The sequence below is a fragment of the Pan paniscus genome, chromosome 5 (assembly GCF_029289425.2).
Source record: "Pan paniscus chromosome 5, NHGRI_mPanPan1-v2.0_pri, whole genome shotgun sequence".
NCBI lineage: Eukaryota > Metazoa > Chordata > Mammalia > Primates > Hominidae > Pan > Pan paniscus.
In genome coordinates this window covers 131,865,345-131,890,121 of record NC_073254.2, presented here as the reverse complement: position 1 = coordinate 131,890,121, position 24,777 = coordinate 131,865,345, and the positions used below count along the sequence as shown (strand labels likewise).

At 44.1% G+C, this 24,777-nt stretch overlaps 1 protein-coding gene across 5 annotated transcripts in view; it reads left to right on the top strand.

The window, feature by feature from the left end:
• Window positions 1-429: 429 nt before the first annotated feature.
• FYN (FYN proto-oncogene, Src family tyrosine kinase) overlaps window positions 430-24,777 on the top strand; it is a 214,336-nt gene continuing 189,988 nt past the window's right edge. Inside the window, exon 1 of one of the 5 annotated variants that reach the window (XM_034962716.3) lies at window positions 430-915. The gene's annotated coding sequence lies outside the window, so the exon portion shown is untranslated. The remainder of the gene's footprint in view (window positions 916-24,777) is intronic. The other 4 variants (XM_034962720.4, XM_057302577.2, XM_063604991.1 and 1 more) reach the window with 4 other exon arrangements.

The following is a 24,777-nucleotide window of genomic DNA, read 5'->3' as shown; positions in this document are numbered from 1 at the left end:
AAAAGACACCAGAAAGGCAAGATAGCCCTGTCTCGAGGCAGTTTCCCATGGTTTGGGGGAATGGCAGGTGCCAATCTGCAGCAGCAGCTGCAACCTTCCGCAAAGCGGAAACTGCAGTTCACATTCTCCGCTCTTTCTCCCGCCCTACTCCGCCACCTCACAACTCCACACAATCCTTAAAAACACACAGACCTCCTCCTCCAACCTCGCATCTTCTTGCACACCCTGCACCGCACGCACCCTGGGATGCCCGCTGCCACAGTAACGCTCAACCCACTCGGCGGCCCCACCCACTGCCGTCCCGCCCACGCCCCAGGCGCCAATGGTTGCGGCCCGCAGCTCCCAAGGGGCTCTTTGATAGGGCAGCCGGGCCTGTCACTCTGGAGGCGCGCCCCGCCCCCTCCTCGCTCCCCTCCGGAGCTGGAGGGGCAGAGCATCAGCAAGAGTAGCAGCGAGCAGCCGCGCTGGTGGCGGCGGCGCGTCGTTGCAGTTGCGCCATCTGTCAGGAGCGGAGCCGGCGAGGAGGGGGCTGCCGCGGGCGAGGAGGAGGGGTCGCCGCGAGCCGAAGGCCTTCGAGACCTGCCCGCCGGCCGGCGGCGAGAGTAGAGGCGAGGTTGTTCTGCGAGCGGCGCGTCCTCTCCCGCCCGGGCGCGCCGCGCTTCTCCCAGCGCACCGAGGACCGCCCGGGCGCACACAAAGCCGCCGCCCGCGCCGCACCGCCCGGCGGCCGCCGCCCGCGCCAGGGAGGGATTCGGCCGCCGGGCCGGGGACACCCCGGCGCCGCCCCCTCGGTGCTCTCGGAAGGCCCACCGGCTCCCGGGCCCGCCGGGGAGCCCCCGGAGCCGCCTCGGCCGCGCCGGAGGAGGGCGGGGAGAGGACCATGTGAGTGGGCTCCGGAGCCTGAGCGCCGCGCAGGTAAGCAGGCGGCGGGGATGCGTCGCGGGAGGCCTCGGGGATGCTGCGGAGAAGCCCGGCCGCCGGCGCCCCCGCGCACGCCGCCCCCGCCGCGGGGCCCGGTGCTGCGGTCCCTTGGCCGCCGGGGCGCTCCGCGGGGCTGCCGGGAAGTCGGTGCTTGGGGTCTTCCCGCGGTTGCACCGGAGGACACCCCTGCGGGGTGCGGCCTCGAGGCAGCGCGGGGATGGGGACCCCATTTCCTCGCCCGCAAGCGGGCGCCGGGTGAAAATGGGAATTGGCTTGGGGGCGAGGCTGGCCCAGACTCCGCCCCCGCCCTCCTTTTGGGGCCCCCCGCGGGGACTGGGGCTGTGTGTGTTGTTTTAATGTCAGGGATGATGTAATCACTTAATAATTGATGCCCCGTGCTGCTTCCCTCCCCACCCAACCCCTGCCCCACTCCTCCACCTCTCGGCCTCCTCCCTCGGCGGCGGTCGCCTTCTCCAACCCATCCTCCTGCCTATTTCTGGCACCTCCCTTGCACTTCCCCCATCCTCCCCTTCACTCTTCCTGTGCCACCACCCACCCACCCTTCCCCTTTCCCCTGTGCTGGAGCCTTCCCTCCTCTTCCTCTGTCCCCCACCCCTCTGCTCCCTCCAGCTCCTTTCTCTTTCCTTTCCGGCTCCCTCGCTGGATTTCCTCTCTACTTCCCTAGATCCATGGCTGTTTTTGTTTGGGCTCCTCCCCTCTGTTATCTCTGCGGCCACAGGCGGAGGGGACTGGGCCAGAAGGAGGCCACCGAGCTTGGGCCCAGGCAGAGATGTGCTGGGACTCACTGGGAAGAGGGATAATAAAATCACCCTTCTTGCCCCTCCTTCCCCCAATAAATCACACAGACTCGCCGGGTGTGTGTGTGTGAGTGTGAGTGTGACACAAAGAGCCCTTTCAGTGCATAGAGAGGAGACACACAAAGTACCCTAGGATAGGCACGATGCTTCTTGTCTCTCTTCCCTGGGGCTTCCCTTTCTTTCCCATGAAGCAGTTGATCTCTCTGAGTCTTTCCTGCCACATTTACCAAAAAATAAAAGAACCCCCAGATGCCGGGTGGCAGGTGTCGGCATTTTGCTGTGTTCAGAGACCGGTAGTGTTGACTGGCAGCTGCAGTGTTTCTTAGATTTAAGGGAACAGTTATCCCAGCAGTCTTAAGAGTTGCTTTACTTTTAAGGTAGCCTCCCCATCCCCTCGTTCTTTCCCCTCTCCTTTTGGGAACAAGTACTAAGAGCTGGGGTAGAGTAGATTGGTGTGGGGGTCACAAGAATTTTGTTTCTGAATCAGAATTAAATTGGTATTTGATAAGAGGGAGGCAGCCTGAATGGCTTCTTCTCTCAAGTCTAAGAGGGCACTGTGCTGAAGTCTTTTGAAATGAAATCCTGTCTGCCCAGTGATGTTGTTTTACCCTTTTATTGAAGTAAATACCTGGGGACGTGGATAAAACGGTCTAGAGTTAGCATTTGGAAGACCACTGCAGACTGCCTCTTGCCTGCTTCAAGGTAGTCTTGGGACGCCCACTTCCTTTCTCACCACCCAAGCAACTGCAATACTTTCCACCCTGTGTACTGTCTTCTTCCCCAGTCCCTGCTCCATGGGTACCCTGTATTCAGATGAAGGGACTCACAGACTTTTGGAGGAAGTGGTTTAACTATATGAGGCTTTGGGGCCACTTGGCTATGAACTGGGGCTGTAGAGAATCTTGACTGAAGTCTAAACCATTTGATGTTCCTTTTAAGGAGGAAATGTTAATGTAAATCTGGGGGCTTAATGTTCCGTTTTGTAAGCCAGTGACTATTACATGCTTAATCGATATTGTCAAAACTTAAGTTGAACCCGTTCTTTCCTAAAAGTATGGCTCCTCGACTATTTTTATAAGTAACAGAACTGTAGGTTTAGTCTTCAGTAATTTTATTAGAAAAGAGTTATGATTCATTAAATATTTACTTACACACTTTTTAAGAACATTCATCGTGGAACTTTTTACGTTAAAAAAAGCAATAGGGTTAATGAGTGTACTGTAAAAACAAAGGGTCGTTTGTTTGATGCCAGACCCAGGAAGGAAAGCCAGAGCACATAAACTCACACTCTGTTGACCAAGTTTAAGAGACTTAATGATAAGGTTGAATGTGAGCAAATGCACACTCTGCTTTCTCCTGGGTCTGGAATCTCCAACCCCATCTGACTTGCTCGAAGTCCTTTTTAACCTTTGGGGCCCAGCTCAAATGTCATCTCTTCTGTGAAGCCGTTTCCATCTTCTCCTTTCCAAACAAATCATCATGTTTTGGTTTCAAACTTTGGCAGCAGGCATTATGTTTCGCATGAGTCTATTTCCACCATTAATTGGTCAGCACATTGATAAAAGGAACTTTATCTTACTTATCTTGTTTCCTACCAAGTTTTATCTTAGCGGGTACTCTGTTTCATTTAACATTCAACAAATGTGAGTTAGGTCTTTGGTATGTGCTCAACACCTGTATCAATTAGGCTAATGTTAGCAGGTGTAACAAATAGGCCTGCAAATATATAATGGCTCAAAAGCAATAGACGTTTATTCTTGCTCATTTAATAGTCAAAAATTCATGTTTCTGGTTGGTAGGTGGCTTTCCTCCATGCAGTGATTCTGGGTCCCACACCCCTATCTTGTAGCTCCACCATCCCATAGCTTATCATTGTAACCTGTTTCAGTTTACAGAAGGGGCAACAGAGAGTAGACGGGGCACACCCACTTTTAAAATACCTTAGCCTGGAAGTGACACCATCACTTCCTCTCACATTCTTTACTTGAGGGCTAGTTATATGGCCACATTTAATTGCAGGGGAGCCTGGGAAATGTAGTTTAGCCATGTGCTCAGAAAAAAGATACAGAATAAATGTATTTTTATTGAACAGCTTTGTCAAACACTGCCACTTATCAAGGCACATTCACTGCCCTCAAGAAACTTATAGGCTAATGGGAATTAAATAGAAACCTAGAGCGGACACCCGTCATTGCTTTTCTTTTGATTTTATAAGTTTAGATCTTTTCATCCTAAGCATGTTTCAAAAATCTTACTTTTTGTCATGTTTCAAATTTTATGTTTCAAATGTTGCCATTTCCTACTCAATAATCCCATGTGATACAATCATCTGATGCTTCCTGTGTTGACTTTGATGTGGTTCTTTTACTCCAAAAGCACCTTTCTTGGCTTCATTTTTCATCTGGTCATTCTGTAGACTCCCCAAGTTGCTAGGAGAGTCCTTAGAAATCACACTGCTTCTGGATGTTGCAGCTCACGCCTGTAATCCCAGCACTTTGGGAGGCTGAGGTGGGTGGATCACTTTAGCCCAAGAGTTTGTGATCAGCCTGGGCAACATAGTGAGACCTCGTCTCCATGAAAAATCTTTTAAAAACTATCCAGGCATGGTAGCATGCATCTGTGGTCCCAGCTACTCAAGAGGCTGAGGTGGGAGGATCACTTGAGCCTGGGAGGTAGAGACTGCAGTGAGCTGAGGTCATACCACTGTACTCTAGCCTGGGCTCCAGAGTGAGACCCTATCTCAAAAAGAAAAACAGAAATCACAGTCCCACTCCCTCTTAATTGGAAGAGGAAATTAATTAGCCTGAGAGGTGAAACTCCTTGCCCCAAGGCCTTGCAGCTTCTTAACGGAAGGGCAGGAGGCTCAGCCAGCCAGCTCTTCAGGCCCACATGGGTCTCCTCTGTCACTCAGCTGCCCTCTTTGTCTGTGAGTCTTGCATATTCCACGGAGGTTAAGTGAGCTTCCAAATCTCCATGAGCAGGGTTCTAGTGTTCTGGGTAGTCCCTGTTCTCCACAGGCTTCCAAATTGTTGGAGCAATTCCATTCATACCAGCCATCATAATTGTTAATGCACTTTTTTTGCTATGAATACTTCATTATATTCATCTGTTCTACAGACATTAGCCTAGTATGTTACTTTGTGCAAGGCACTGGGGAGATGAGGTCCTGGAAATGAATACTTCTGCTGTCCTTGCTTTTCAGAAGTTCACGGTCTACTAGAAGAGATAAAAAATAATTAATAATTGTTAACATTTGTTGAGCATTTACTATGTGCCAAGCACTGTTTAAGCTCCGATCTTAACAATAATAATATGAAGTGGTTTCACTTATAATCTCCGTTTTACAGATGGGAAATTGAAGCAAACTTTAGTAGCTTGTTAAGTAACTAATTCAAGATCATACAGCTACTAAGTGGTAGAGTCAGGATTCAGGTCCAATTAGTTTGGTTCCAAAGCCTTTGCCCTTAGCCACTAGGTAATATTCAAAATACTACATATAATGATGATATTAAAATACGTTATGTGCCATAAGGGAGGGTGACTGAAATGCTTTAGAAATTAAGACTTTTGGTTGATGAGAAATATAATTTTATAGCCAAATAGAAATACAATATTCATCCCTACCCTCCTTCCATTCAGACCCTCATCTACTACTTACCGGGGAAATACAAAATTAAATTAAACAATGGTAAAGCAAGGCATGTCGATACTGGAAATAATTTTACTCTGTGTGATTATTTAAAGCTGGGTCTTTCTGTGGTACACAATTAGGTCTGTATAAGTTTATGAATTGTCTACATACTTACTCATTTAACAGCATTCATTCATTGCGTATTCTATTTGCCAGACAATTAATTAGATGGTTCAAGGCAAAAGAGATGTGATCCTGTCCCCAAGGAACTTACTTGCTAGTTTTGCAGAGCTATAAAGGAGTCTCTGACCAATGTTAGAAATGCTGGGATTTTAGGGGTCCATGTAGGATGGCAGAGAGTGTACAGAATGGAGCATGAACCTGGAAAAGAGGTGGGCAAGTGGGATAGCCAAGCAGAGAAGGCTGGAGGAGGAGGGGTCTGAAGGCAAGATGAGTAGAGATGGCTGGGTGAGTGTTGTGGGAAGCTCCCTGTCCCAGAAAGAACAGCCCAGAGGGCGAATGCACAGACCTTTTGGGGAACTGCAGTTAGTTCAGGGCTGTTTGGAGTGGTACAGAGATGGACAAAGGGAAATGACAGAGCTGAAGGAGAAACGGAGAAAGATTCTTGTACGTACTTTATCCTGAGTGCCATTTAAGAGTTGTAAGTGGAGATGTGGCTTTGATGTGATTGTATTTTTATAAAGATCTGGCCACAGTATGGGCCTTTGACCGAGGGCAGGCAGAACTAATGCAGGGAGGGTAGTTATGGAAACTTAAATGAGTAGTAGATGAGGGTCTAAATGGAAGGAAAGGAGGTGCAGATGGAGCAAAAAAGAATTAGAGAGCAGTAGACAGGGTGTGAGGGTAGGTAGAAAAGAATTTCTCTGGGAAATTAGGTAGAGACAAGCAGTCCAATAAGGAAAGCAGGGGGCAGGTATCTAAGCGATGACTTTATCTTAAACACTTTAGACTTCCAGGTGTAGTAGCTCATAGGCAGGTAAATAGAGAGGTCTGGAGTGAGGGAAGAGGACTAGGTCTTTTTTTTTTTTTTCCGAGACGGAGTTTCGCTCTTGTTGCCCAGGCTAGAGTGCAATGGCGTGATCTCAGCTCACTGCAACCTCCACCTCCCAGGTTCAAGCGATTCTCCTGCCTCAGCCTCCCGAGTAGCTGGGATTACAGGCACCCAACGCCACACCCGGCTAATTATTGGGGTTTCGCCACGTTGGCCAGGCTGGTCTCGAACTTCTGACTGCAGGGGATCTACCTACCTCAGCTTCCCAAAGTGCTGAGATAATAGGCATGAGCCACTGCTCCCAGCCAGGACTAGGTCTTGAATATAAATTCGTTAGCAAACAAATTACAAAAATTGAAGCCATGGATGTGATGAGGTCACCCAGGGAGAATGTGTGGAGTAGAAAGAGCAGAAACGGCAGAGAGCAAGCCCAGGAACAGAGGAGGAGTCAGGCCCAGAATGGGAGAGGAGCCTGCGGAGTACTAGACCAGCTTCAGAGTTGAGCAACATAAAGAACAAAAAATGCAGTTGGATTTAGCACTGAAGATATCTGAACCTGCCCAAAGCAGCATCAGGAGAACTAGAGGGGGAGAAGTCTAGAAATCTGTTGCTCCCCAGCCAGGGTAAAAACACATATCAAAGCCTATAGAACATACAACCATGAAGGACTCTTGCGGTTTTTCATGGGCACAGGCCATGGAATCTTAGAGATCATGTAGTCAACATGTTCATTTTACTCGTGAGGAAAAATGAAGTTAAATGAAGAGGTTAAGCAACTTGTCCAAGATGGCGAAGTCACCAGGTTTCACACCTCTCAGCCCAGGTGTGTGGTGTGGTTAAGAGCATGGGGTTGGGGCCGGGCACGGGGGCTCACGCCTGTAATCCCAGCACTTTGGGAAGCCGAGGCAGGTGGATCACCTGAGGTCAGGAGTTCAAGACCAGCCTGGCCAACACAGCGAAACCTTGTCTCTACTAAAAATACAAAAATTAGCCCGGTGTGGTGGCACAGGCCTGTAATCCCAGCTACTTGGGAGCCTGAGGCAGGAGAATCACTTGAGCCTGGGAGGCAGAGGTTGCAGTGAGCCGAGATTGTGCCACTGTATTCCATCCTGGGCGAGAGAGTGAGGCTCTGTCTCAAAACAAAACAAAACAAAACAAAAGTATGAGGTTGGGGTAGGGTCCGGGTTTGACCCCTTCCAGCTGTGTGGGCTGGGCCAAGTTACCTGGTGTCTCTGTGACTCCTTTTCTTCATCTTTAAATGGAGATAGTAGTTCCTGCCTCAGAGGGTTGCTGTGAGGATTCAGTGAGTTAATACATGTCAAATATTCAGAACAGTGTCCTACACATAGGAAAAGCTATGTGTTTGCTGCTGTTGTTAATCCATATGTATGTGTGTATGTGTATATACACACATATGACATACATGCTTTAGGGAAGGGATGATGAAAATACATTGTGTGTATGTAAGGAAACTGAATGTTTTAGAAAGAGATTTGGGTGATTGTCGGTTCTGAATCAAAAATTGTTAGAAAAGTTGGGAAATTTACTTATATGGTATGATTGAAAACAGCATTTTTAGTAAGAAATGCAGCACCTTCATTCTTGAGAACGGAAAACATGAAAGCATTCTGAAGTTAGCCTTGTAAAAGGGTTTCTTTTAGTCAGATAACCAGAATTTTAACCTATTTACAATGGAAATCCCTCGAGTTTGACTTCAGAATGTCATTGTGACTTTTCTAAAGGTAGAATGAACTATAAAGTAAGAAAAAACTATGGGTTATGACTTTCACACATTTGGCTCCTATGAAAAAAGAGTGATTTGTGTTATTTAGAGGACTATAATTTTTTTTTAGTGTTTCTAGTTGAGCGAATCTAATTTTTAGCTACTAAAACACATGAGAAGCCTGAATGGTATTATCCAAATGGACTTGGGTGACATGCAATATAGACAACTTAGGAATAAGTGACACTGTGGACTTGATTAGAACGCAGTAATCCTGGAAGAATATAAATTGAATTGGATTTATGGTCTAATAAAAACGTGGGAGGAAAAGATAATGCTTACTGACTCATGAAACTTTAACAATGTTTGTAAGACTCCGAGTTGTTGTAATATTTGGTTGAGAGCGCTTTCCCATTTGTCTCAGCCTGCTTCCAGAACAGCCTGCTGTGCACCTCCATCTGGAAGTGAAGCCTGACTTGGGTCTCCTTCTTGGGTATACTTAGGAAGCAGAGATCATCACATACTCTGCCCTTGTAAACCCATGACCTCGAGCAGCACTTGGTTGGTTTAGGCAAATATGTATTGAGTACCTATTAACTGTAAGAGTTTGGGGGAGAAAAAAGTACCATGGGAAAGTCCTAGCTCATTGCTTATTTGCACTCAGAAAGCTTTTCTAGAGGACTACTTGTTTCTGGCCTTGTATTCTCCTTTCTGTGATACTGTAAAAAAGTAGAGAGCATACCACAGCTACCTACTCCTCCCTGAATACACCATAGAAATAATAGCACCTGCCATTTTATTGAACTCGGAGGCATGTGTTAGGTGCTTACATACAGTCATGTACTTAATCATAGCAACTCTAGGAGGCATGTATTATTATACCCATTAGTCAAATGGGGAGACCGAAGCTCAGAGAGGCAAATGGCTCATGGTCAACACAGCTAATAACCAGTGAAGCCAGGTCTGTGTGATTGCTAAACTCTTTCCTGCTTTTGCTCCAGAGCTGTGGTTCCTCATTCCCTGCCTCCTTGCCTTTGCTTTGCAGTACTTCTGTGTCCTGTGTTGCAGGATACAGAGGCACCTTTACCCACCGTGGAAGTCTCACCCTTTCTGATGACTCCCCTCAAAACCTACCGCCTCTGAGAAGCCCTCCCATCTCTCTTACCTCTGGGCTCCCAGAGCACCTGATTACCACCTCATCATCATCATCCTCATCATAGCCTGATTCGTAAGGCTGAGGGAGCCAGCTGGGTAGGACAGTGGGGCAGGCACTGGCCTTTCCCACCAACTTGTGAGCTCTTTGGAAGTCAGGGACTCTATTTTATGATTGATTTGTCAACATAACACCCAGCACAATTCTAGGAGGTACTACCATTATTATCCCATTTAAAAGATGGAAAAACTGAGTCACAGAGGCTAAGTGATTTAGTCAGCATCACAGAGTAGGTGACAGAGCTGGGATCTGAACACAGCAGTCTGGCTCCAACATCTATGTTCTTCACACTAAATTTGCGCCACCTCTTTAATGAGATTGTAAACTGTGAGGGTGGAGGTGGTGCCCAGAAGCTCCCAGCCCAGTATCTCACAGACGCTGCACAGTAAACATCAGCCCTTTTGTTCTCCTGTCCACCCCAGCAGAGTGACAAACAGAATATATTGAACCAGGTCTTATCGCATAATAAGAAAAGAGCACAAATATGCTGAAGATCTCATAGAATGCATATCCCCAGGCCTCATTTGGATTCAGTGGGTATGGGCCAGGCAGGGCTGAACGCTTGTCATCTTTTCTGTATCTGGGAACAACAGTGAGAAGGGAAGAGTCAGCAGGCAGCTCTGGAAGACAAGGAAGGAAGCAAACATAGGGAGTCCCAACTAGAGTGGTGGGAGCAGGCGGAGAAGTGGTAGAAACCATCAGTCAGCAAGAGTCAGAGAGTGCCGAAGCTTGAGAGGGGCCCGGGATCATAAATCCGCACAGAAAGACCTCTTAACTTGTAATTTAAAGGTTTCTAAGTACCTGTGCCTTTTGAATATGCTGGTGGGATTTTATCTGATGAATTCAAACACTTTCATTTTCTTCAGAGCTTCCATCTTTGAGGTATCCAAAAATAGTAGGCTTTTCATGGAGTTGTATAAGGATTCCATCTGCTTTATATTGAAAAGTAGGGCTTTAATGGAAAATTAAAAATGAGCCAGATCTCCTTTCCCACAACAAAGCCCAGGGCACTTTTCCCAATCCTTTCTTCTTTTAATCCCCAGAAAGTTACTGAATCTGTATTTCTGTGAAATCCTGCCCAATTTAAATTCTACTGAAAAGGCAAATAAACACCAACAAGTTCCTTCATTTCCACACAAATGTCGTGTCTATTTAGAAGCAATAACAATTTCAAATGTTGTCACTTGTGAAATTTGATTTTTGTTTTAATTTTATTTTTATGTTATTCTAGAGATTGTGTGATGTGTTGCCTGTACCTAGGCACATACATGCGCATAAGGATATTTTAAGAAGCGCTGATTTCTGTTAATGGTTTCTCTAGTTGCTGTCTGAGTTTGAAGGGTATCACCTTTTATTGTCTAGTTTGGCTTCACTCTCATATTTCCTAGATTGAGTGAGGAGGTATTGATCCATGTCACTGTGGATGTGCCGGCTAATGTAGATACTGGTTCTTGGGTCCTGTCCCTTTACTAAACAGCCCGGTGAATGGAGGCAGAATGACCAGGTTCCTTAGCCTGGCCTTCAGTGCCTTCTGTAGTATCTACGTTCTTCCTTAGTCATCCTGGCTCACCTCATTTAGCAGATGCTAATGCTTGGTTAGCCAGAAGCCCATTACCATCTCGTTAATTGGCAATATGGCTCCGGCCTTTGTTTTCCTTTCCCGGAATCCCCTGTCCTTCCCTTTCCTTAGAATTCTACTCACCTGTCTAGGCCCAGCTGGAATCCCAACTCTTGAAAGCTTCCCCCAATCTCTTTATTCTCTTGCATTGAACACTTGTATCTCTCAGTTGCCTCCTAATAAGTGATGCCTGACATTGTTAATTAAATTCAATATGAGAAATTCAGGGTTTGGAAGGTTTTTACAACTTGCCCAAGTTGGTACATCCGGTTACTACTTTAGCTTAGACTAGAATCCAGTTCTCCTAGACATACTTGGCCCCACATATGCAAAAATGTTTGCTGCTCCCCTTTTTGACTGTCCACCTAAGGCACGTAGCACACTGTCATTCACAGTGTGGATACTCAGCAATGTTCATTTAGACAGGCCCCAGGTAAGGCACTGGAACATGCATCTGGCTTTCTGAGCATCTGCGCTATGAGGCTGGCTTCTTTTTGGACATTGAGCTTCTGTATTTTCTGGTGGCACAAGATTTACTCCCTGCTGACCCACAACACAGTTTGGGTTCGTTAACTGTCCTGGACTGTTTTAGAAACCACCATTTCATTTTGAGAATGATATGTGTTTGAAGATCTTTTGTTTGTAATCTTGAGCTTTTTGTTAAAAATTTAGGGTGATTGGGGAAATAGTTACTCCTTTGCCCTCTGCCATCAGGTTTTCATCCACAAGATTTTCACTAAAAAAGAAAGGAAATGACATCCAAGAGCAGAGAGAAAATGCAGAATTCTTCAAAATCTAGAGGAAATTGGAGGAATACAGTAATAAATAATGGGCGAGGGAACAATAGCCAAATGGACTGCCAGTATTGTTGGGCCTGAAAGTATTATGTACCTACCCACACCTGGACCTCACAAAGCAACATTTAACTGAGTGCCTCTGCCATGTATAGCCCAATTTTGGCTGTGGAAGTGCCTTCCTCTCCATGCATTGATTTTGTTTACTTTGTAGTAGAATCTCCTTAGCATAGGAAGAGGGTTCTGTCCCAGACTAAGGCCCTACGAAGTAATGATTTAACTCTACAGCTCAGCTATAGCCTTTGTTTGTATATCCTTCAAAAGAATTATTGAAAACAAGCTTTATAAAATGTTTTCCATGGTCATGGGAAGGGACCCCTGGAGTCATTTCTATAACGAAACTCAAAACAGCACAACAGGCAGTGTTGGTCTGCATTCGTGAAGAGCCTTCTCAGCTGCCTGTGAGAGCTCGCTGTGATTCCTCGTTAATGGCTTCCCCTGCCTAGTCCTCTCCTGGATGCCAGGTTTAATGTATCTGGGATAGAGAGCAATAAGAACACTTTCTGTGGATGTAGGCCAACTGCTGCAGCTGAAAGGGGGAGGGGAGGTACCTGGTGCTTTACTGTTGTTTGAAATGCTATTGTGATCTTCGAGAAGCGGTGGTGGATTTTTTTTCCCTTGCTTAACCATACGCTGTCTATTATTTAAGTGCTTTTTCTGCCACCTCCCCGCTACCACAACCACCACCTTAAATGTGGGAGATCACATGGCACTTTGACAAAATGTACTATCCCCTTTGCTGGCATATAATGTTACCACTTCATGTATTTATTCATTCTGCTCATGTCTACCCTCTTTTGTACACATCAGCGTCAATATTGTCCATTTTCAGTAGCAAGTTTCTAGAAGGCTGAGAGTGAACCTTGTTTAATTTGCCTTGTGCTGCGTGATACTACACTGTGCATTTATTAAATGCTCATTGGTTCTGATTCTAAGCTTCCAAGTTGGGAGGTTTTACATATGTTTTCAGTACTTCTAGAATGAGATGCGTCTTAAGTAACTTTTCTTCATGCAGGTGATACATTGGGTCCTCTGCACTGATGGATCCTTGGAGTCATGGTTTAGAATCCAGATTTTGGTTGCATGTTTTAGATTCCCCCTTATGTTCTGCCTCCTTGGGTGAAAATGCAATGGCCCTACTTCTAATCTTGCCTCTCCGTTAGGGCCAAAGCATAGATAATGTGCCATACCTCACCCTTCTTTTCATGTAAGTGTGGTTGACCATGTAATTCCCATAGTCATTATTCAACAGATTCTTGATTTCAGACTGCCAAGTGTTAGAGGTTGTTCTCTTAGAGGTTGAGAATTACTCAATGAAGACCAGTGAGGATGAGGAGTGTCTGGGAAGAATCTGGAAGGACTGTGGTAGAATGAACAGAACCAGACGCCTCTATGGGTGCCAGCAGCTCCTGGGAAAGGGACAGGTTCTGGTTAATTTATTTGTTAAGTATGATCCAAGAGGGATTGGCACTTAAAAAACTGCAACCCTAAACATTATTTGATTGTACCCCAGTCCAACATGCCATGTGGGGAAGAGTCCCTAATCTGGGGTGCCCAAGGCAAGCCCTACTGCTTTCCCTGATCCTCACATCTCTAGCTGTGACAGAGGTTCTGTTTCCAGGGAATGAATCACCCTGGCCCCCATCCCCAGAACAGGGCTTCCTTCCACACACTTGAGATCCAGAACTGCTGCTGCTGGAAGATTCCTGCTCTGTGCTGCCCACCAAAACACCCATGGGGTTTTCAGTCTAGCCCATGGTTGAGCTAGAACATGCAGGAATGATCCACTGAAGAGGGAGGTGTTGGTTAGGCAGGAGTGAGAAGGAACGATGGATGGAAGATTGGTGAAGAGTTGGTGGAGATGAGATCTTAATTAAGTTAGACCTTTTACCGGTTTCCCGGGATTGCCATAACAAATTCCCACAAACTCGGCTTAACACAAGAGAACATTTTCTGTCATAGTCCTGGAGGCCCAAAATCAGAAACCAGGCTCTCAGCAGGGTTTATTTCTTATGGAGTCCCTGAAGGAGATTCTGTCCCAGGCTTCTCTGTGGCTGCCGGCAAACCTTGGCTTTCCTTGGCTTTGTAGGCATGTCACTACAATCTCTGCCTCCATCTTCACAGGGTATTTTCCTCTGCATGTCATTGCATGGCCTTCTCCTCTCTTACAAGGAAACTTGTCGCTGAATTTAGGGCCAGCCCTAATATGGGATATTCTTATCTTGATATTCTTAACTTAGTTACATCTACAAAGACCCCTTTTTCCAAATAGGCCATATTCACAGATTCCAGATGGGCATGGTGTGTTTTTTGTTTTTGTTTTTTGTGGTTGGGGGGTTGGCACCATTGAACCCACTATAACCCTCAAAGTAATAGAAAGTAGCAGTCACTCAGAGGGAAAGAGAACAGACAAGAACAAAACAAGATCGCATGCCTGCTAAATGGCAGGTATCGTGGTGCTATGTACTTTACCTGTGTGATTTTAACTATTACTGCAAGATAAATAAAGATACAGTGAAATTTGCATGTAAGAAGAAAGAAGTTCAAAGGAGTGGAGTGTCCTGGAACTTTTCTATGAACCGGAGGCTGAACTGTCATCTCATGTTGAGAGATTTGAAGAAGGGAGAGTGGGCTTGGAGAATCTAGAAAAAATTCAGCCAGCCACTAAACTGTAGCACAGTGTGTAAATAGATGGATAAAAAATATGGAGTGAGGCCCCATTGGAATTTGCACGTATGTTTATAGTTCCCTTTAGCCCAATTTTGTGACTCTGCCTGGTAATACTTGTCACTTTGGAATGAAAAATCTGGCCTTGCGGTGACTTAGAGTTGGGCATTGGTTTGAATAATAGGTTGCTCTAAGAGACTAAAGAAAACATCATATGAATCAGCTGAAACTAGTATTCAGGCTGGAAGGGGCGTGAGCTTGGATTGGAGGTGATAGATAAGGAAGGGTCTGAGGCCTCAGGGATGTGATGAGTGGGCACAGCAGGTACGGAAGAGGAGTGACAAAGGTGAGGGGGCCCTCTGTTGAGGAAACCCAGGGAAGTGGAGAGTTCCAAAATGATGCTGATGCAGGGGTGGTTTTGGACCTCCACTCAACAGTAGAACAGAGACTGAGGATATTGGATAGGAAGAACTCAAGAAACGGAAAGCCATAGGCTCCCCTTGCCCTTGGTTCAAATATAAATGTATAATGATATAAATGGTATCTTCTAGGAGAATGGCCTGTCAGTGTGTTGCACTTTTTTTTTTCTTTTTTTTTTTTTAAATCCTAGATAAGTGTTCTGGGACCTCTGAGACCTTGCGTTATGAGCAGCTAGTTTAGTGGGAATAATATTTTGAACTGGTATTCAATTTACTTTCCCTTCCTCCTAATTCTTGTTGCCCTGGGAGTCTCCCCCATTGAAGCTAGGGATTCCATCACTTCAAGGGGAGGACAGAACATGGTCAACGACAAAGAAGACATTGTTCAGCTTTTGACTTCCAAAACAGGCCCTTAAAGCCTGTTTCAGAGAACAGAGTTAGCCCAAGCCTTCATGTAAAAGAGACAGGCTTTGTTAGAAGAAAAATGGTTTGTGGTTTCCAAGCAGCCAAATCTCAGAAGGCCTGGCATATATTGTACATTAAGCCACGGAGGAGGGAGGCTACAGGATCACTTCCGTTAGCCCAAGAAGGAGAAAATTGCTTCCTGGGTTGGAAGGAGGAGCTTGCAGAGATTCAGAGGATTCCAGGGTTAAGAAATGGATGGGTCACTGAGATCTAGCACCCAGTTGTCCTGGGCTTCTGCTTACGGGGTTATTGAGATGATAGAAGGCCCAGGTAGGTGAGCGACCCCCTGTAAGCCGAGAGCACTGGTGCCCTGCCTCCTCTCTGGGACTCTGGAAGGAAACCACCTTGTAGTTTGCCCTGCAGTGGGGTGTGTTTAGGTAGAAATGGGCCCTGAGGTGATGTTCCTTCCCAGTTCCCCAAAACCTGTACATGGCGTGGGGAAATCCCGACAGTCCTGCTTATGCCCTTGGGTGGATGTAAAGGTACTGAGATATCTAGGGTCAGAATAGAGAGGGCACAGAAGGGAAGTGTGCCAGTCTCCCTGCTGGAGGCTGGCTGGGATCATGGCCACAGATACTACTGAGCCCCAGTGAGGTATTGACCAGCTTCATCAGCCAAACCAGGCCAGCACCCAATGACAAAGGAACAAGACATCCCACAGAGGCCAGAGGCCAGCACTTAGACTCAATCCTCTCCCCATCACTGTGATGGTCTGTAATGTCCCTGGGGAGAAGAAGGAGAACGAAAGGAACACAGCCCGGAACACAGCCCGGCAGCTTGAAGTGAATTTAATTTGACTGATTGCCCTGAAGCAACTAAAGTTTTAACTCTGAAGCCACTAGGTTACCTGTAACGAGTAAGATTGTTTTTTTTTTTTTTTCTGCCATAAGTAGAAATGCAATGATCATAATCAAGTTGAATTCAATCATGCAGAAATAAAGTAACATCTTTTTATATTGTTAGGTAGTAAGTGTATATTTCAAACCTGCCACTCTGCATTTGGGCTATATTTTAACTGCTTAAACTTTTTTATTTGTGACAAATTTACCTATACTCTTATAGTATACCATTTTTCCTTTGATAAATCGTGGCTTAGTATACCTGTCCTAGGTTCATTTGGGGCAAGAAGTGTAAGATTGTGTCCTCAAGCGGCAGAGTTTTCCACCTGATGTTTCAAGGTAGTGTGGGGTTTCTGGCTTCCCATTGTTTAGCTAGTGGCAGTTTTTCCCTGAGAAGGACCTCAGTTGCCTTCGGGCCTCAGGTCAGTGGAAAGTATTAGAATTTCAAGCCTTTCTCTAATGAATTTACTGTGATGCTGGAGATTAGAGGAGAATTTTTACTGTGTGTGATCCTTCAGTTTCATATTGTAAAGGTAACAGGGTGAATAGTAGAAATGTCTCTAAATACAAGGGGAAATGCTCTTCATTTTTATTCAGTTCTCATGTGCTAAATAAAGTATCAGTTTATGAAAGGATTCATTTCCAAGTATAATTTGTAAGTAGTTACCAGAACACTCAAATGAGAGAGGGGGAGAAAAAAACAGTTAGCTCTTTTTAATTGCATTTCATCTCTCTTTGACATTCATATGAGGATGATGCTGCATTTAAGATGATGTATTTTAAAACCTGCTGTTTCTGAAATACCTAGTAATTTTGGAAGGGAAATCATCAGGCTTGCTTTAAAAGTGTGCCTTTATTGGGGGTGTTCTGGGGTGAGGTGGGGAGTTGCCTGTTTGGATACTGCTTATGTATTTTCTCACCAGAAAATTATTGTGACACTCTTAGCAAATTTTCTCAAAACATGAATACATCTCATATTTTTACCTTGTGTGTCGGGGGGGAGCCAAGAGAGTTAGAGATGGAGAACCACATAATTTAAATTGAAAAGAGTCAGCAAATAATTAAATGGATAGAATTTAAAAAGTATTGATTTATTAACTGACATTTTAAAAATATGTTAGACCTATAAAATAGTTCTCTTCAGAATCTTTTCAGAAATAAAATTTTTAAAACTTAAAAACATATGTCCATATAGATTAAACTTAAAAAATCTTATATTATCTGAGTTTTATAAAATAATAACATAAGTAATTATTTTTCACTCCCATTAGTCAACTTTTTAGCAATGTCTCTAACCTATGCCAGTGATACTCCATATGAAGAATGAATTGTTTTTAATTTTCTTAATAAAGTTGCCTCCAATCTCTTCAAAGTTGTGTTTATAGTTAGTATTTGAAATTAATATCTTTGATTGGCTTCTATGTGTACATCACAATATTTCTCATTCAGAAAATAGCTCTTAGATGCAAAGTCCCTGGTGAGCTCTGAACAAATTCTGCTCAATGGAAGCTCTTCTTAGACAAGTTTTTAAAATGTTGAAATGTGTAACTGTTTTCACCCAAATATTTTCACAGATCTTTTTCTCTCATTCAGAATTCTTCAACAAATATTTTTATAAGACAAAACTTATGAAATTAAGTTTCTCTGTGGTCCTTTCAAATGTTTTGTCAAATTTAGATCCACAAAATTGCAGACCTTCTCAGTTTCACTCCATTCTGGTACGGAATATAAATGTATCCAGTTAAAACTAGGCATTCCATCAAAAGATTGCCACAAGTCAAGATATTACAAAACATCAGAACAGAATTTCAGAATTAAATCTTGAACACTGAGTTCTCATCATGCAATGTGTTCAGTTCCTCCTTTGCTTTTGTTGGGATAAATTTGAGCATCTTCTGTTTACAAGTCTTATTTTCAATAACTGCAGTTGGCTACAGGCTTCAAAAGCTGAACTGTTTTGGTGCTTCATTCACTGCTTTGATCAAAGACTTCCAACTAGTTTGGAACAGAATACACCCAAACTTTTTAAAGGACTTGTCTATGATACCGTTATGGCACGCCCAGGTTGACATACAGAGTCATTTCTCAAGCATTAACAAAACCCAGTTGATGATAACGGGGACAAAAGAGAAGGAATATACTGCTATGTTGAAGTGTTTTTTGTATTTAGTATTGGCTTTGTCACAAAAAGTTTGGGGTATTTCTAATTGGGTATATATAACTATTAGTTAATTTCTACCTCTACAGTTTTTACATTCGATAGGATATAGCCACTTGTTTGAATGCAGTTATGAATTATGCATGTGACATAACACATTCTAAGTAACATTCTGCACCATAGGTTTCTTGATTTAGTTAAGAACCTTATTTTTAGCATCACAAAAGTTGTATTATTCCTGCAAAATCAAATCATTTCATCTCCTATGTTGAGCTTTTTACAATTTACAGTAGCATTTACAATAATATGAGATGTTTTACCTGTGACAAAATAAACTTCCACAAGCTTTATTTTGATCCCATGAGATAAATGAAAAAAAATTATTTGAATTAATTGATTTTCTGTTTAAAACACCTGGTAATACTAACATAAAACTGGAATAATTTAACTCTTGGTAAAGTTTTTTTCTTCTGCTAATGAAGCTAATACATTAAAGTCATCGTTTCACTTTTCATATTTGCACAAAAACACCTGACCTCAAAAATAAGCAAAATCAATTTGGAACAACAGACATTTCATCCAAAAGAAATGTCTCCTAGAGTGCTATGTTAGTAAACCTTCTGCAGCTGCATATGTTAAATCATCTTCCTTAACATAGTCTTGCATCATTATTAACATTTGAAGTAGTTGCTGTTGCCTCTTTAGCAGATTTGTGACTTGTGGTTTATGTAGTCAGTGATATCACTAAGGCTCCCATGATGGATAGTAAGTATCAACAAGCATTTTGTGTGAATTTATGTTCATCATCTGCTTTCTTGAAAAGCAGAAATTTGGTACTTAATTTTTTATTAAACTTGCATTTTCTTTTTCTTTTTAGCTCATCACTGCCGAAAGGTATATTGCAAAATAAAATAGTATAACGATTCAATAAATGACAAAAACACTGAAATGAGAGCATTCAGACAATTCTTTAAAAGATCTGTAGCAGATCTGTTTCCTGCGAATATTTCATGTATGCCTAACCTATAACTTTCTTTGTTTTCCATTAACCCTTCTGACTGCTGTTCCGTGCATCTCAGGCTGCAACACGGGTCACAGTGCAATGGTCAGCACATCTAGTGTCTGGTGAGGCAGTGGCCTGGAATACTTTTCCCACTGCCAATCAAGACCGGAAGGAGTTAACTGCCCTTAGCTGCTCATGTCCAAGTACTCTTTGTTTTATGGTGAGCATACTGCGTGTTGTCCTTGAAAGGGAGGTGTTGCTTACACCACGATTGGAAAGGGACAGGAAAAGAAATGGATTGTCATTGGTCATCTTTCAGCTTTAATCACATGTTAACATGAACGTTCCCTTCACTGTATAGTCGTCTCACACACCGGTAGACAAGGTATGGGAGAAGCTGCAAGTGCAAACTGGAGGTTACAAAACCCATCCTGGTGTATTTTAATATAACCAGTAATAACACTTGGTTTATGAAGTGAAACATCTGAACAAGTGCTTAACCTGACTGTCTGCTGGGACAACAGGCATAAACCAGCACTTTTGCAGACAAAGGGAAGGACACTGTCAACCTGAGTAGAAAATCACATTTCTCCATCTGCTTTCCACCCTCCTTTGTCTGGACTCTGCCCTTCTCTAGTCTTGATCTTTCCAACCCCACTTCCCACAATGGCTGAATGAGCTTTTAAAAATCTATATGACAAAGCAGGAGGATCACTTCAAGGCAGAAATTCGTGACCAGCCTGGGCAACACAGTGAAACTCCATCTGTACAAAAAATTTAAAAATTAGCCTGTCATGATGAAGCACTTCTGTAGTCCTAGCTACCCAGGAGGCTGAGGTAGGAGGATCGCTTCAGCCTAAGAGGTCAAAGCTGCAGTGAACTATGATCTTACCACTGCTCTCCAGCCTGGGTGACACAGTGAGACCCTGTCTCTAAAGTTAAAAATTCATAGATTTAAAAGAATCTCTATGAGATCATGTTGCTCCCCTGATGTCATCCTGTCGCAATTAGGATAAAATCCAGCTCTTTGCCACAGCCCAAGCAAGAGGCCGTTTGTGCTCTTGCCTGATTGTCCCCAACTAGATTTTAAGCTTCCAGGGAACATACACCTGGCTATATGCCTTCTTTGTCAGAAGGGGACATGAGAGTTGCACAATGTATTTTCTTGATGTGATGATTTGGTTTACTTTGAATTGATGAAAAAAAAAAAAAAAGAAGGAGTGTCTTGGTAATCCATGCCAGTAAGCAAATTCAAGTCCAAATCTCTATGTTCCAAATATGATTTGTATCTCTGATAACAAAGTTGGTCAGCAGAATGTATGACAGGACTGGATCCTCTCCATTAGTGGAAGTCTTACGATGCATAAAACCATTCTGATTCTGTGGTCTTTCAGCCCCTCCCCACCTCTTGGAAGTATGAATTCTAGGGAATCTATTGTCTTCATCAACATTAGATCAGAGACTTTTTAAGTACATTTGGAAAGGTGCTGCTCTGGGTGATTTGGGGAAAACTGACATGCAAAAGCTCATGCAATTCTCAGAGACCTATGATGTTGGTGGTAGAGGAATACTCTGAAGTCACAGTTGTGAAACCTTGTTGTGTTCTTGCACAACTGGTTCTGTTGCTTCTCTTTGTGGAACGTGCTACTGTTCAATTTTATCATGAATGCCTTTCCAAGGACAGTAAATGGTTTTACACACTATGACATCGTTTCCATGGCAACTAATGTATTTTAGCAAAGAGAGACTGTGATAGAAGTAGGCTAAAAAGGACAAATACAGAAATGGCACAGTGTAAAATGTAGGGCAGTGTGTGTTGTAGTAAGGACTTTTTTTTTCCTGGCTTCTTGTTTAGGAAAACCTATATAACTAGATTTTGGATTTTTCTTTTTAACTCTTACTAATAAAATTTTTACTGCACCCAACACAGTCTCGTATTTTTCTGACACAGTTCCTTCAGTTGGTACTTGGGCTTTTTGTTTGCTTGCCTTAAAATGAGATAATTTCCATAACATATAAACATTTGTAAGTTTATCTATCTTAAAGGATGTAGTCTTCTTAATCCCCATTCTCCTTTGGCCAACACCCCACTTCTATACCACCCTTTATTTCAGTTCTTCTTGAGAGGGTTGTCAATACTACCTGTCTCCACACGGTGTTTGTTAAAAATCAGAGCCATTCCAGTCTGGCTTTCATTCCACCATTTGATACAGTATCACCAGCTGGTCACACCCTCATCCTCTAAGTTTACTGCAGCTCTCTTCTTTTGTTTATTTAGAAGCTAACTGCATGAGTGTACATTTCAAATAATTCCACACCACATCAAGCCCCATTTGTGTCAACCATGGTTAAGAAATATAAGGGAACGTGTTACCCTGCTTTGTATATCTGAATACATTTGGATTATTTTGTTATAATGGAACCCCCTCTGTGCTCTTAAATAAATCCCCAGTGGTGAGCAGATAGTCAATTTCCTATTTAACAGAAGGAGAAATGGAGGCATGTACCTTTTTATTACTTCTAAAGATAGCAAACCACTCTATGGGCTGGATCATACATACCGTCATTTATGTTTTGTTGGGCCACATGGTGCGTTTCAAAAATGTAAACTAACACTTTTAAATAGGACAGTATTACATAAAAGCTGAGATTTCCAGCTTCTCTTGAAAAAAAAAAAAAAAGGGAAGGTTTGGCAAAACTGAACCTGCCTTCTCTAATGATAGCAGCCTGCCCAAGCAGTGTTGTGGCTGTCTTCTTTGGAGGGAGCAGGGCTCTTCAGCTCACCCAGCTTCATCTTACCTGCTTTATTCATTTATGTTGCTTACCTGGCCCCTGGGGTTTTTAAATATGTGACCCTTGCCACACCCTCTCCCACCCAATCGCAGAGCAGATAAATAGCAGAGCTAGGGATGGAACTTGGTTTCCAAGCCAGCCTCTTCCTCCCTGCCTGTGGACCACAATTCTGTATTGTAGAGAGTAATTCACAGGTCAGGGATGAAGGGCATCATCAGGTGGTCATCATGATACTAATTGAAACAGACCGTGCAGTTAGTGGTTCTAGGTACACTGTTCTTATAGGGTCCCTTCCCCTTTTGGTTGCCTCTGTCAGAAGTTGTGTGCTCTCAATTGTGATGTGCAAGGCGGAGGTGCTGGTGTAGAATGTGGAAATTTATATGTTCATACAAAAACTGGCCCAAAAGGAAAAGCTTCAGTATCATAACAGGGGTTTCATATTTTCCAAATCTTCAATGAGCGTGTATTACCTTTTTAATGAGTTAAAATAAATATGTACATAAGATAAACAAGAACAAAATAGTAATACAAAGTACACATAGCACTGGCTGATACCTGTGCCATCCTCCCAATGTGGGGGACACCAGGGCCTTCCCCAGCCACCTCTGCTGTCCTCTGCTAGACTAGAGTCTTCCCCTAGATGCCCCTGGGGTAGTAGCAATGTCTAGTACCATGTTCGTCACGTGCCCCTCATTTTGAACGTGCACATATCACTGTACCTTGATTAGGACTGAATAAGACAGGAGAAGAAGTTGCAGTTGCTGCCATCTCTAACCTTGGGAGAAGGTTTGTGTGTGGAGCAAGACACAGGAGAATGAGCTAGTTTGGGGCCAGAATGAATGGTTGGAGGAAAATACATTTTTCCTGGGGAAACGTGGCAATGAGGAATGCTCCACAACAGAGGGCCTTGTCTGAGCTGGGTCCTGTCTCAGGCGCCTAACCCAGCTGTTGGGCACACAGGAGACTGTGGAGACCCTGAGCGTGGATGGTCCCACACACTGCATGTCTGTCTGCAGCTGCACAGGCCTCAGGGAGCCCTGTGAGAGTGGGCCTGTTCCTGGACTGCAGGCAGAGAGCCAGGGGCTGCCCCGTTGCCAGAGAGCATTGAGGAGCTTCTGTGTGTGCTGTGTATATGTCTCAGCCTTCTTTGGAATTATGGCAGAGTCGGCCCTGCCTGGTCATTTTTGTGCCTTTGATCCTAAGTTAAGAATAAGTGAAGGAGCACTTGTCCCTGTGGACACGCTCGATATGGAAGTTGCATCAAACGGCTATTTTATCCTCAGTCACCACTGACATCACTCCACGTACGGTTCTGAGGTTCTCACTTTAGTTGTGGTTGAATAGAGCTATGATCATTGGTGCAGAAAGAAGCCATTCCGATGTGAATCTGTGAAGATGTGTCTAGCAATGTACAGATGTTTTTTGGCAGGTCAGTGAATATTTTAAATCTTTTGCAAGTAGTAAAAAGAGTTGAATTTGAAATAGAGAAGACACCATGGCAAGGGAAAATTATACCTCGTTTTTCTCTCAATCTTCCATTTTTAAGATAATCAGACAAAATCCTGAACCATTATTTAAATCTTGGATTCATCATGGCCCTTAAATGTCCTTCATCCTGTATGATACATGGTTATGACCCTAATGTATTGAATCTCTTTCAATAGCAAAAATTGCTGGGTAGTAGTAAACATAATAGCAGAATCTCCAGTTTGGATCTCCATTGATTTAATTCTCTCTGTCACCTCCCCTCTTCACCCTTCCTCCAGCCATCACCAGAGATGGCACACGCCCCTGTATCTTGCAGGTACCATGCTTGGTGTAGTCCCAGTCACCAAGAAGCTGACAGTCTAGCAGGGAAACAACGAAACAGGCTCTGCGCAAAGTGCCGTAGGAACACAGAGAAGAGGAAATCTAGTCCTGCCTGGGGGTGTGGGCAAAGGAAAACAAGAGTGAAAAAGTGATTTTAATCTGGACCCTGCAGGCTGATTAGGAGAAAGTTGCTACCCAGCAGGGTTGGTGAGATTGGAATGACAAGGCATAGCCCAGCACCAGGAATTATTGGGGGCTGCCTTTCTTTTTCGGCCCTTTCCTGGGATAGAGGCAGGTTGAAAACACAGTGGTACAGTGCTACTTCTGGCTGCCTTCTTAGCTACTGTACACCGTCTCTCACAGTCTGGCCTCTGCCTTACTTCCCACCTTTCTCCCTCCAGCCTGCCACCATCCTCCTAGCCACTCCTCTGTTGTGCAGCACTGTCAGGCCTCTAAGCGTGCAGCCCATGCTCCTTTGACTGTGTACTGGTTGCTCTGCCTGCACTGCCCTGTCGTGAGGTTCATAGGGAGATGTCTGTGGGCATTCGGAAACAGTGCAGGGGGGTGACGGGGAGCTGGAGGGATGGCTGTATCAAGAGAGAGCTCAGAGTTGAGGATTGCTCAGTTTTATTTATTGTCTGTGTGTTCACCCAATGTTGGAGGATTGGTCTGATCTAGACAGTTGGAAGTAGTTCATTTTTGGTCAGGGTCTTGTCCTTTGGCTTCCATTCCTGCAGTTGACCACACATTTGCAACATTAATGGATCAGCCTTTTCCACTGGGCTATCTGGGTCACTTATGTTTCTCAAACAAAACATCAGCACTGCTTCAGCA